The sequence below is a fragment of the Salmo salar genome, chromosome 14 (assembly GCF_965601325.2).
Source record: "Salmo salar chromosome 14, fSalSal1, whole genome shotgun sequence".
Lineage (NCBI taxonomy): Eukaryota > Metazoa > Chordata > Actinopteri > Salmoniformes > Salmonidae > Salmo > Salmo salar.
This window is the reverse complement of record NC_138304.1, coordinates 17,094,514-17,104,790: the sequence shown is the minus strand read 5'-3', so window position 1 is coordinate 17,104,790 and position 10,277 is coordinate 17,094,514.

The following is a 10,277-nucleotide window of genomic DNA, read 5'->3' as shown; positions in this document are numbered from 1 at the left end:
GCAACCAGCCATTGTCCATCAAATACTACCCAGTAAAATAAAACACCATTTCCCATTTTTCCCAGCATGAGAATAGCTCCCACTGTAGGCAAAGATAGTTGCCTGGCTACTCAAACTCCTTGCTCAGGCCAAATGCTATGCCATGCCCATAGAAGTTAGTTTCTTCTCCGGAATGAGGGGATTTGATTATCTGGACCATATAACACCCATGGGAGGAGTTTGCACCGGGGAAAAGTCATTGGTTTTATTTTGGATTGTAATTATTTTGGGGGGAACCGGGCTGCCTTCTGGGTGTAAGCCAGGTGCCCCATTCAAAGTCCACAGCGAAGTCGACTCTAGCCTAGGCTAGATTAACCACGTGGAGTAGTGTGTAGGAATCTGTATTTTCACATGCAAAAGTGATTGCTTTTGATAAAAATGCTTTTTCTGCCTTCCAATGAAAACTAGTTTCATGGAAAATATATGTTGTATGTTTCTGGACGATGCACCATGCTGCCTTGTTGACAACATGGCCGAGCAGCGCAGATTACTGTTCCATTTGAGAAAGGTGCTCCTCCCTCACTGCTTTTGCCCGTTCACGTCACAGGCCATAGACCAGTGCACCGCGGCTCAGATTAATAGAACTCCCTCTGTGAGTCTGGATCTGAATACTTCCCGATGATTTCTAGAATGCAAACACATTCTAATTGTTCTGATATGTCTCAGAAACCGATGGGTTGGGCCAGAGACAGAACACAAGTGGGTAAAGTGGCATTAGAAAATTTGCCATTGGCTTTGATATTCTGATTGGTTAGAGATGATCCAATCGCTGATGACTTTGCTTTGTACAACATCCCTTATTGTGACGTCACTACAAACAACTTCAGCGATGGCAATCTTAGACTGAAGTATGTAGCAAACATAGAATAGCCAAATAATTCAGTTTGAGTCGTCAGACAACAAAAATAGTACTCACCATGTCTGGGCCTCTTGGGATTAATGTACCGGTACTTGAAGTACTTATCTCATGATCTCATTCAGCCCTTGTATCTCAGCCCTTGTATGGTCATTACATATCTGGGAATGCCAAGTTTCCCTCTCCTATGCGGTGAACCCGCCATCCCACTCATCCCAACTCGGAATTCTCCCCAGCTATGGCCAGTGGCTCCTACTGTCATGCATGATTTACTAGAAACCGAACAAGAAATCCACCCAGATTCAGGACTAGATGTATTCAATGTGTTCAAAAAACATTTTTTAACACCTATGTGGCCATTTGCCCCACACTTTTCAAAAAGTTTCAGGTCGACTAGAGGAAAGAATAGATGTTAATTTTCCCTCCCCACCAACTTTCCCTCTCCATCGTGGTGACCCAACCATCCCACTCTTCCCAACTCTATTGTACACGCTCCCCATCTGTGACTCTTGGCCCCCTCTGTCATGTATGGTTTCCTTCCAAACAAACATGGAGTCGGAGCCCTATTAGATATGGAGAATCTGACTGAAAAACACTTTATAGAATGGTGATTGAGGTCCTGTATCAGCAGATTACACTGAGATGTGGTGCTACACACTGCTAATGAGAACCCCTTTGTTGGCCCTGACCCATGTAGAGTAGACATGCAGTAAAGCTCAGACAAATACTTCCCCCTCAGCCTAGACATCTGAGAGAGAGAAATAAAGAAAGAAAGAGAGAGAGAGAGCAAGAGACAGAGACAGAGAGAGCAAAAGACAGAGAGAGAGAGAAAGAGAGGAATGCTTCCTAATGAATCACAAGGATTAAAAGGCCCAGTCAAGTCTAATTCAATGTTAACATCTCACTGTTTACAGTATATCTATACATGGAGACAATAACTTTTAAATAGGCAAGACAAGTCATAAAAGTTATATCATTTCAATGGGGTAATTTCCTTGACTTTCACAATACACTTTTCATTCAGCCCTCTGTATCACGACCATTAAACATTTAAAAGGTTTGACAACCATTAAAATGTATTGTGATTGATCTACACTTTCTCAACCTCTTTTGCAAATCATAGCTGTGCATGCAGTAGCAAAAGACCATTAAGCCCCTAAGGGATTTTTTTATTTATTCAAGTATAATGGATTCTCTTTGACTTAATTAGCTGATAGCTACCTTTCTTACGACCCACAAACAGACAGACAGAAGAGACAGAATTCAATAACATTCAGAGGCATTCGTTAAGTAATTTGAGTAATTAGCTCTCATAATTAAGGTAACACTTCATCCGATGTACTTCATCAGATGTGTGGCCCCATTTACAGTAATAACAGGTTCAAATCAAATTGTATTTGTCACATACATATGGTTAGCAAGATGTTATTGCGAGCGTAGCGAAGTGCTTGTGCATCTAGTTCCGACAGTGCAGCAATATCTAACATGTAATCTAACAATTCCACAACTACCTAATACACACAAATCTAAGTAAAGGAATGGAATAAGAATATATACATATAAATATAAGGATGAGCAATGACAGAGTGGTGTAGGCAAGATGCAATAGATGGTATAAAATACAATATATACATATGAGATGAGTAATGCAAGATACGTAAACATATTAAAGTCGCATTATTAAAGTGACTAGTGATCCATTTACTAAAATGGCCAATGATTTAAAGTCTGTATGTAGGCTGCAGCCTCTGGGTGTTAGTGATGACTGTTTAACAGTCTGTTGGTCTTGAGATAGAAGCTGTTTTTCAGTCTCTCGGTCCCAGCTTTGACGCACCTGTAAAGACATCGCCTTCTGGATGGTCGCGGGGTGAACAGACAATGGCTCGGGTGGTTGTTGTCCTTGATGATCTTTTTGTCCTTCCTGTGACATCAGGTGCTGTAGGTGTCCTGGAGGGCAGGTAGTTTGCCCCTGGTGATGCGTTGTGCAGACCGCACCACCCTCTAGAGAGCCTTGCGGTTGTGGGCGATGCAGTTGCCGTGCCAGGAGGTGATGCAGCCAGACGGGTACTATGGTGGGTACTATGGTGTTGAATGCTGAGCTGTAGTCAATGAACAGCATTCTTACATAGGTATTCCTCTTGTCCAGATGACATAGGGGAGTGTGCAGTGTTATGGCGATTGCATCGCCTGTGGACCTATTGGGGCGGTAAGCAAATTGAAGTGGGTCTAGGGTGACAGGTAAAGTGGAGGTGATATGATCCTTGACTAGCATCTCAAAGCACTTCATGATGCCAGAAGTGAGTGTAACGGGGCGATAGTCATCTAGTTCAGTTACCTTTGCTTTCTTGGGTACAGGAACAATGGTGGCCATCTTGAAGCATGTGGGGACAGCAGACTGGGATAGGAAGAGATTGAATATGTCCGTAAACACACCAGCCAGCTGGTCTGCGCATGCTCTGAGGACGCGGCTAGGGATGCCGTCTGGGCCGGCAGCCTTGTGAAGTTTAACACGTATAAATGTCTTATTCCCATCTGCCAGGGAGAAGGAGAGCCCACAGTCCTTTGTAACGGGCCGCATCGGTGGCACTGTATTATCCTCAAAGAGGTTGAGCTGTAGAGCATGGAGAGTTTTTGTAATATTGTTATTATGGAACATGCAGAGAGAGATTTTTGGAATTAGTTTGGTTAAATATTATCCAGAACAAATCCAGGTTTCTGAATTAATGCTGTAAGCCAGTTGATGCTATTAGTAATTAGCGTCTTGGAATGCTGATTTATTTTGTAATGGAACATATTTATTTTGTGAGTATAAACCATAGGCTAGAGTAATCAGTAGTCATATACTTCAGCTCATGGCATAATATTGGATATTAAACCATGTTCAAATCATATTCACTTATGTAAAGGAACCTCAGGTAGCCTAATTGATGAAGGAAATCATACATACATTAGCCTATTAATCATACATGAAGCGACACATTATGTGTGTTGTTGTACTTTAATATAATATCACATAAGCTAGGTATGTCATGTAAAAATTCCTTAGCTTGCTTGAGACTACTCAAGAAAGGGTAAATACTGTATTCATCAGTGGAAAACATTTGTGTTGGTGAAAAAAAAGCAAGTGAAAAACAGAAAGGGAATCCCACCATCTAGTGGTGATTGTAAACAGCTATATTTTGTATTAACTTTTATTTAACCAGGGAAAACACATTGAGACCTCAGTCTCATTTGCAAATGTGACCTGGGAACAATACAGAAAATACAATTATTGTCAGCGTGTGTAAAAGAGGCGAAGTCAGGTGCAGGAGAGTAGCGTGATGTAAACAGGCACACTTTATTAAAGTTCCAAAACGAGAGTACAACATAAATCAAATGCGCTCAAAAACACAGAACGCACGGCTGGCTGGAGATGGACACGGGTGGCCTCCCATGTCTCCTCCGTGCGCCTAAACCAGTCATCCATCGCAGTAGTCTCGGTCTGACCCTGATGCCACGGTGCCAGAACCGGCTGGTACCCCAATACGCACTGAAAGGGGTAGAGGTTAGTGGAGGAGTGGCGGAGCGAGTTCTGCGCCATCTCTGCCCAGGGCACAAACACTGCCCACTCCCCCGGCCGGTCCTGGCAATAGGACCGCAGAAACCTGCCCACATCCTGGTTGACTGTCTCTACCTGCCCGTTACTCTCGGGGTGAAAACCTGAGGTAAGGCTAATCGAGACCCCCAGACGTTCCATGAACGCCTTCCAAACTCTCGACGTGAACTGGGGACCCCGATCCGACACTATATCCTCAGGCACCCCGTAGTGCCGGAAGACGTGTGTAAACAGAGCCTCCGCAGTCTGTAGGGCCGTAGGGAGACCAGGCAGAGGGAGGAGACGACAGGACTTAGAAAAACGATCCACAACGACCAGGATTGTGGTATTTCCCTGTGAGGGAGGAAGATCCGTTAGGAAATCCACTGACAGATGTGACCAAGGTCATTGTGGAACGGGTAAGGGATGTAACTTACCTCTGGGCAGGTGTCTCGGAGCCTTACACTGGGCACACACCGAGCAGGAGGAGACATAAACACTCACGTCCTTAGCCAAAGTGGGCCACCAGTACTTCCCAGTCAGACAGCGCACCGTCCGACCAATCCCCAGATGACCAGAAGAGGGAGACGTGTGGGCCCAAGAGATCAACTGGTCACGGACAGCAGACGGAACGTACACACGCCCAACGGGACACTGGAGGGGAGCGGGCACTGTACGCAATGTCTGCTCAATGTCCGCATCCAGATCCCACACGACCGGCGCTACCAGGCAGGAGGCCGGGAGTATGGGAGTCTGATCCATGGGCCGCTCCTCTGTGTCATACAGAGGTGCGTCTGCCTTCTTATTCTGGGAACCAGGTCTGTAGGATAGGGTAAACACAAAACGGGTAAAGAACATGGCCCACCTTGCCTGACGAGGATTCAGTCTCCTCGCTTCCCGGATGTACTCCAGGTTGCGGTGGCCAGTCCAGATGAGAAAAAGGTGTTTAGCCCCCTCAAGCCAATGTCTCCACACTTTCAATGCTTTAACCACAGCCTACAACTCCCGGTCCCCCACATCATAGTTACGCTCCGCTGGGCTGAGCTTCTTCGAGAAGAAAGCACAGGGGCAGAGTTTCGGTGGCGTGCCCGAGCGTTGTGAGAGCACAGCTCCTATCCCAGTCCACCTCCACTACGAATGCCAAAGAGGGATCCGGATGGGCCAGCAGTGGAGCCAAAGTAAACAGAGCTCTTAGTTGCCCAAAAGCCCTGTCCGCCTCAGCCGACCACCGCAACTGTACAGGACCACCCTTCAGCAGTGAGGTAATGGGCGCAGAAACCTGGCCAAAACCCCGGTAGTAATTGGCAAACCCTAAAAATCGCTGCACCTCCTTTACCGTGGTGGGAGTCAGCCAATTACACATGGCTGCAATGCGGTCACTCTCCATCTCCACCCATGATTGTGGAAATGCGATACCCTAGGAAGGAGACGGCCTGCTGAAAGAACAGGCATTTCTCAGCCTTGACGTACAGGTCATGCTCCAACAGTCGTCCAAGTACCTTGTGCACCAAGGACACATGCTCGGCGCGTGTAGCGGAGTAAATCAGAATGCCATCGATATACACCACTACACCCTGCCCGTGCAGGTCCCTGAAAATCTTGTCTACAAAGGATTGGAAAACTGATGGAGTATTCATCAACCCGTACGGCATGACGAGATACTCATAATGCCCTGTGGTGATACTGAACGCTGTCTTCCACTCGTCTCCCTCCTGGATACGCACCAGGTTATACGCACTCCTGAGATCCAGTTTAGTGAAGAAGAGCGCCCCATGCATTGACTTAATCGCCATGGCGATAAGAGGTAGCGGGTAACTGTACTTCACCGTGATTTGATTGAGACCTCTATAGTCAATGCACGGGCGTAAACCTCCATCCTTCTTCTCAAAAAAGAAACTTGAGGAGGCGAGTGAAGTAGAGGGCCGAATGTACCCCTGACATAGGGATTCAGAGACATATGTATCCATAGCCACCATCTCCGCTTGCGACAGGGGATACACGTGACTCCTGGGAAGTGCAGCGTCTGCCAGGAGATTTATCGCACAATCCCCCCGTCGATGAGGTGGTCATTTAGTCGCCTTCTTTTTACAGAAGGCGAGAGCCAAATCGGCATATTCTGGGGGGGGGATGTGCACGGTGGAGACCTGGTCTGGACTTTCCACCGTGGTAGCACCAGCGGAAACCCCTACACACCTCCCTGAGCACTCTCGCGACCACCCCGTGAGAGCCCTCTGTTGCCAGGAAATAGTGGGGTTATGCAGAGCCAACCAAGGAAGGCCTAGTATCACAGGAAACGCAGGAGAGTCAATGAGAAAGAGACTGATTCTCTCCTCATGATTCCCCTGCATAACCATGGCCAAGGAGATGGTGGCCTCCTTGATTAGCCCGGACCCTAATGGTCGACTATCTAGAGCGTGTACCAGGAAGGGTCTAACTATAGGGAAAATAGGGATCCCTAACCTAATGGCTAATGCTCTGTCGATAAAATTCTGGCGCCGTTTCTTCTTCTCTCCACACGGCATTTGCACACTCCAGCGCTCTTCCTGTGAGACAGGAGACGAGGGCGGCCACTCTCTCCCCTCCTGAGGGAACTGGGTGCACAGTGGCCAGGTAGAGGTCCAGTTGTAACAAGAATCCCTGGCACTGTGCTGCCGTTCCATCCTACTCCCTGGGAAGGGAGAGACGCATCCCACTGTAACTCTCTCTGGATGGAACGGATGGAGACAACCCCGGTTGTGTTGGTCGAGGCACTGGAGAGACTTCCTGTCTCTCCCAGCGGTCCATGGTCTGGACAACGCGATCCATCATGGCACCAAGATGTTGTAACATGGCCGAATGTTCCTGGACGCGCTCCTCGACTCCTCTAACCGAGGTACCTGCTCCTGCTGACTCCATTGAAGGTGTGTAATTCTGTCAGCGTGTGTAAAAGAGGCGAAGTCAGGTGCAGGAGAGTAGCGTGATGTAAACAGGCGCACTTTATTAAAGTTCCAAAACGAGAGCACAACATAAATCAAATGCGCTCATAAACACGGAACATAAAAGTAAAGCGCGTAAAAAGACACCACAGCAACATGGAACAATTACACACAAAACATGATGGGAAACAGAGGGTTAAATACAAGTAGCTTAATTGGGGAAATGAAAACCAGGTGTGTATGGAAACAAGACAAGACAAATGGATATATGAAAAATGGAGCGGCGATGGCTTGAAAGCCGGTGACGTTGATTGCCGAACGCCGCCCGAACAAGAAGAGGAGCCGACTTTGGCGGAAGTCGTGACAATTATACACAATTTAAAACACAAAATGTATTAAATTTATTAGCAAATATTATATAAACAATCAAACAAACAAACACATGTATCAATATAAAAATTCCTAGTCTTTCTTCTAAACGGACCCAGAGACAACAACACATCCAAATGAAATGTTGCTTGGAGATTATTCCACATGATTGGGGCCTGGTAGGAAAAGGCAGATTTACCCAACTCTGTGGATACACGTGGAGTCTCCATCATTAACCAATCCTGGGTTCTAGTGTAGTATTCTGAGTTTCTATATTTCAACAATGATGTTAACCTGTTATGGATAGGGGGCAGTATTTTCACGGCCGGATAAAAAACGTACCCGATTTAATCTGATTATTACTCCTGCCCAGAAACTAGAATATGCATATAATTATTAGCTTTGGATAGAAAACACTCCAAAGTTTCTAAAACTGTTTGAATGGTGTCTGTGAGTATAACAGAACTCATTTGGCAGGCCAAAACCTGAGAAGATTCCTTACAGGAAGTGCCCTCTCTGACCATTTCTTGGCCTTCTACACTCTCTTTATTGAAAACTGAGGATCTCTGCTGTAACGTGACACTTCCTACGGCTCCCATAGGCTCTCAGAAGGCGGCAAAACAGTGAATGATGCCTTTGGAGCCCCTGGCTGAAAAACAGTAGCGCATTTGGATAGTGGTCGATCAGAGAACAATGAGACTGGAGGCGCGTGCACGAGGCAACACCATGTTTTTATTCTTTCGTCTTTGAACGAAAACAACGACTCCCGGTCGGAATATTATCGCTTTTTTACGAGAAAAATCGCATAAAATTGATTTTAAACAGCGTTTGACATGCTTCGAAGTACGGTAATGGAATATTTTGAATTTTTTTGTCACGAAACGCGTCGGGCGCGTAACCCTTCGTCACCCTTCGGAGAGTGTCTTAAATGCACAACAAAACGCCACTATTTGGATATAACTATGGATTATTTGGAACCAAACCAACATTTGTTATTGAAGTAGAAGTCCCGGGAGTGCATTCTGACGAAGAACAGCAAAGGTAATCCAATTTTTATTATAGTAAATCGGAGTTTGGTGAGGGCTAAACTTGGTGGGTGTCAAAATAGCTAGCCATGATGGCCAGGCTATCTACTCAGAATATTGCAAAATGTGCTTTCACCGAAAAGCTATTTTAAAATCGGACATAGCGATTGCATAAAGGAGTTCTGTATCTATAATTCTTAAAATAATTGTTATGTTTTTTGTGAACGTTTATCGTGAGTAATTTAGTAAATTCACCGGAAGTGTTCGGTGGGAATGCTAGTTCTGAACGTCACATGCTAATGTAAAAAGCTGGTTTTTGATATAAATATGAACTTGATTGAACAAAACATGCATGTATTGTATAACATAATGTCCTAGGAGTGTCATCTGATGAAGATTATCAAAGGTTAGTGCTGCATTTAGCTGTGGTTTTGGTTTTTGTGACATTATATGCTAGCTTGAAAAATGGGTGTCTGATTATTTCTGCTGACATAATCTAATGTTTTGCTTTCGCTGTAAAGCCTTTTTGAAATCGGACAGTGTGGTTAGATAAAGGAGAGTCTTGTCTTTAAAATGGTGTAAAATAGTCATATGTTTGAGAAATTGAAGTTTTGGGATTTTTGAGGAATTTGTAATTCGCGCCACGCCTATCATTGGATATTGGAGCAGGTGTTCCGCTAGCGGAACGTCTAGATGTAAGAGGTTTTAAGTAAATTGGTAGTTTATTGAGTTAGGCTTTATATACAAAAACAGAATAATGAAGTGACCTATGCGTTTTTAGTGAGGTCCAACCAACTTTATGATAAACGATGCAGTTGTGAGTGTCAAAACTGTCAGATGTAATAAAACAAAGTGCACTGTGATAAATTGTGCCCAAGGACTTCAAAACACCGCTCCTCTAGCTGGATTCATGTATATAATATCGCCATAATCTATAACAGGAATAAATGTAGAATTATCTGTTTTCTACTATTTAATGAAAGGCAAGCCCTATTCCTATAGAAGAAGCCCAAATGAATTCTTAATTTCTTGACTAACTCGTCAACATGCTTTTTAAAAGATAGCTTTTCGTCAATCCAGATGCCCAGATATTTATAGGCGGGGACACGATCAATGAGGGCACCATCTAATGTAGTTATGCACAAATCATCAGTTACATTATTACATGATTTGGTAAAAACATTTACTTGGTTTTACCAGCATTTAGTACCAACTACAGGTCAACCAAGGCTTTCTGCAAGGTAGTAAAAGCAGATTGAAGAGTCAACAGAGCCTGAGCTGCCGTAGGTGTAGTAGCATATACAAGTGTCTTCTGCATACAGATTAAAGTTACAGTTTTGTACAAATAGACCAATGCTGTTAATATAAATAGTGAAAAGAACTGGACCAAGAATCGAACCCTGTGGGACACCTTTTGTTATGTCTAGAAATCCTGATTTAACGCCATCAGTAAGTACACACTGTGATCTGTTTTTTAAATAATTCTCAAACCAGCTACA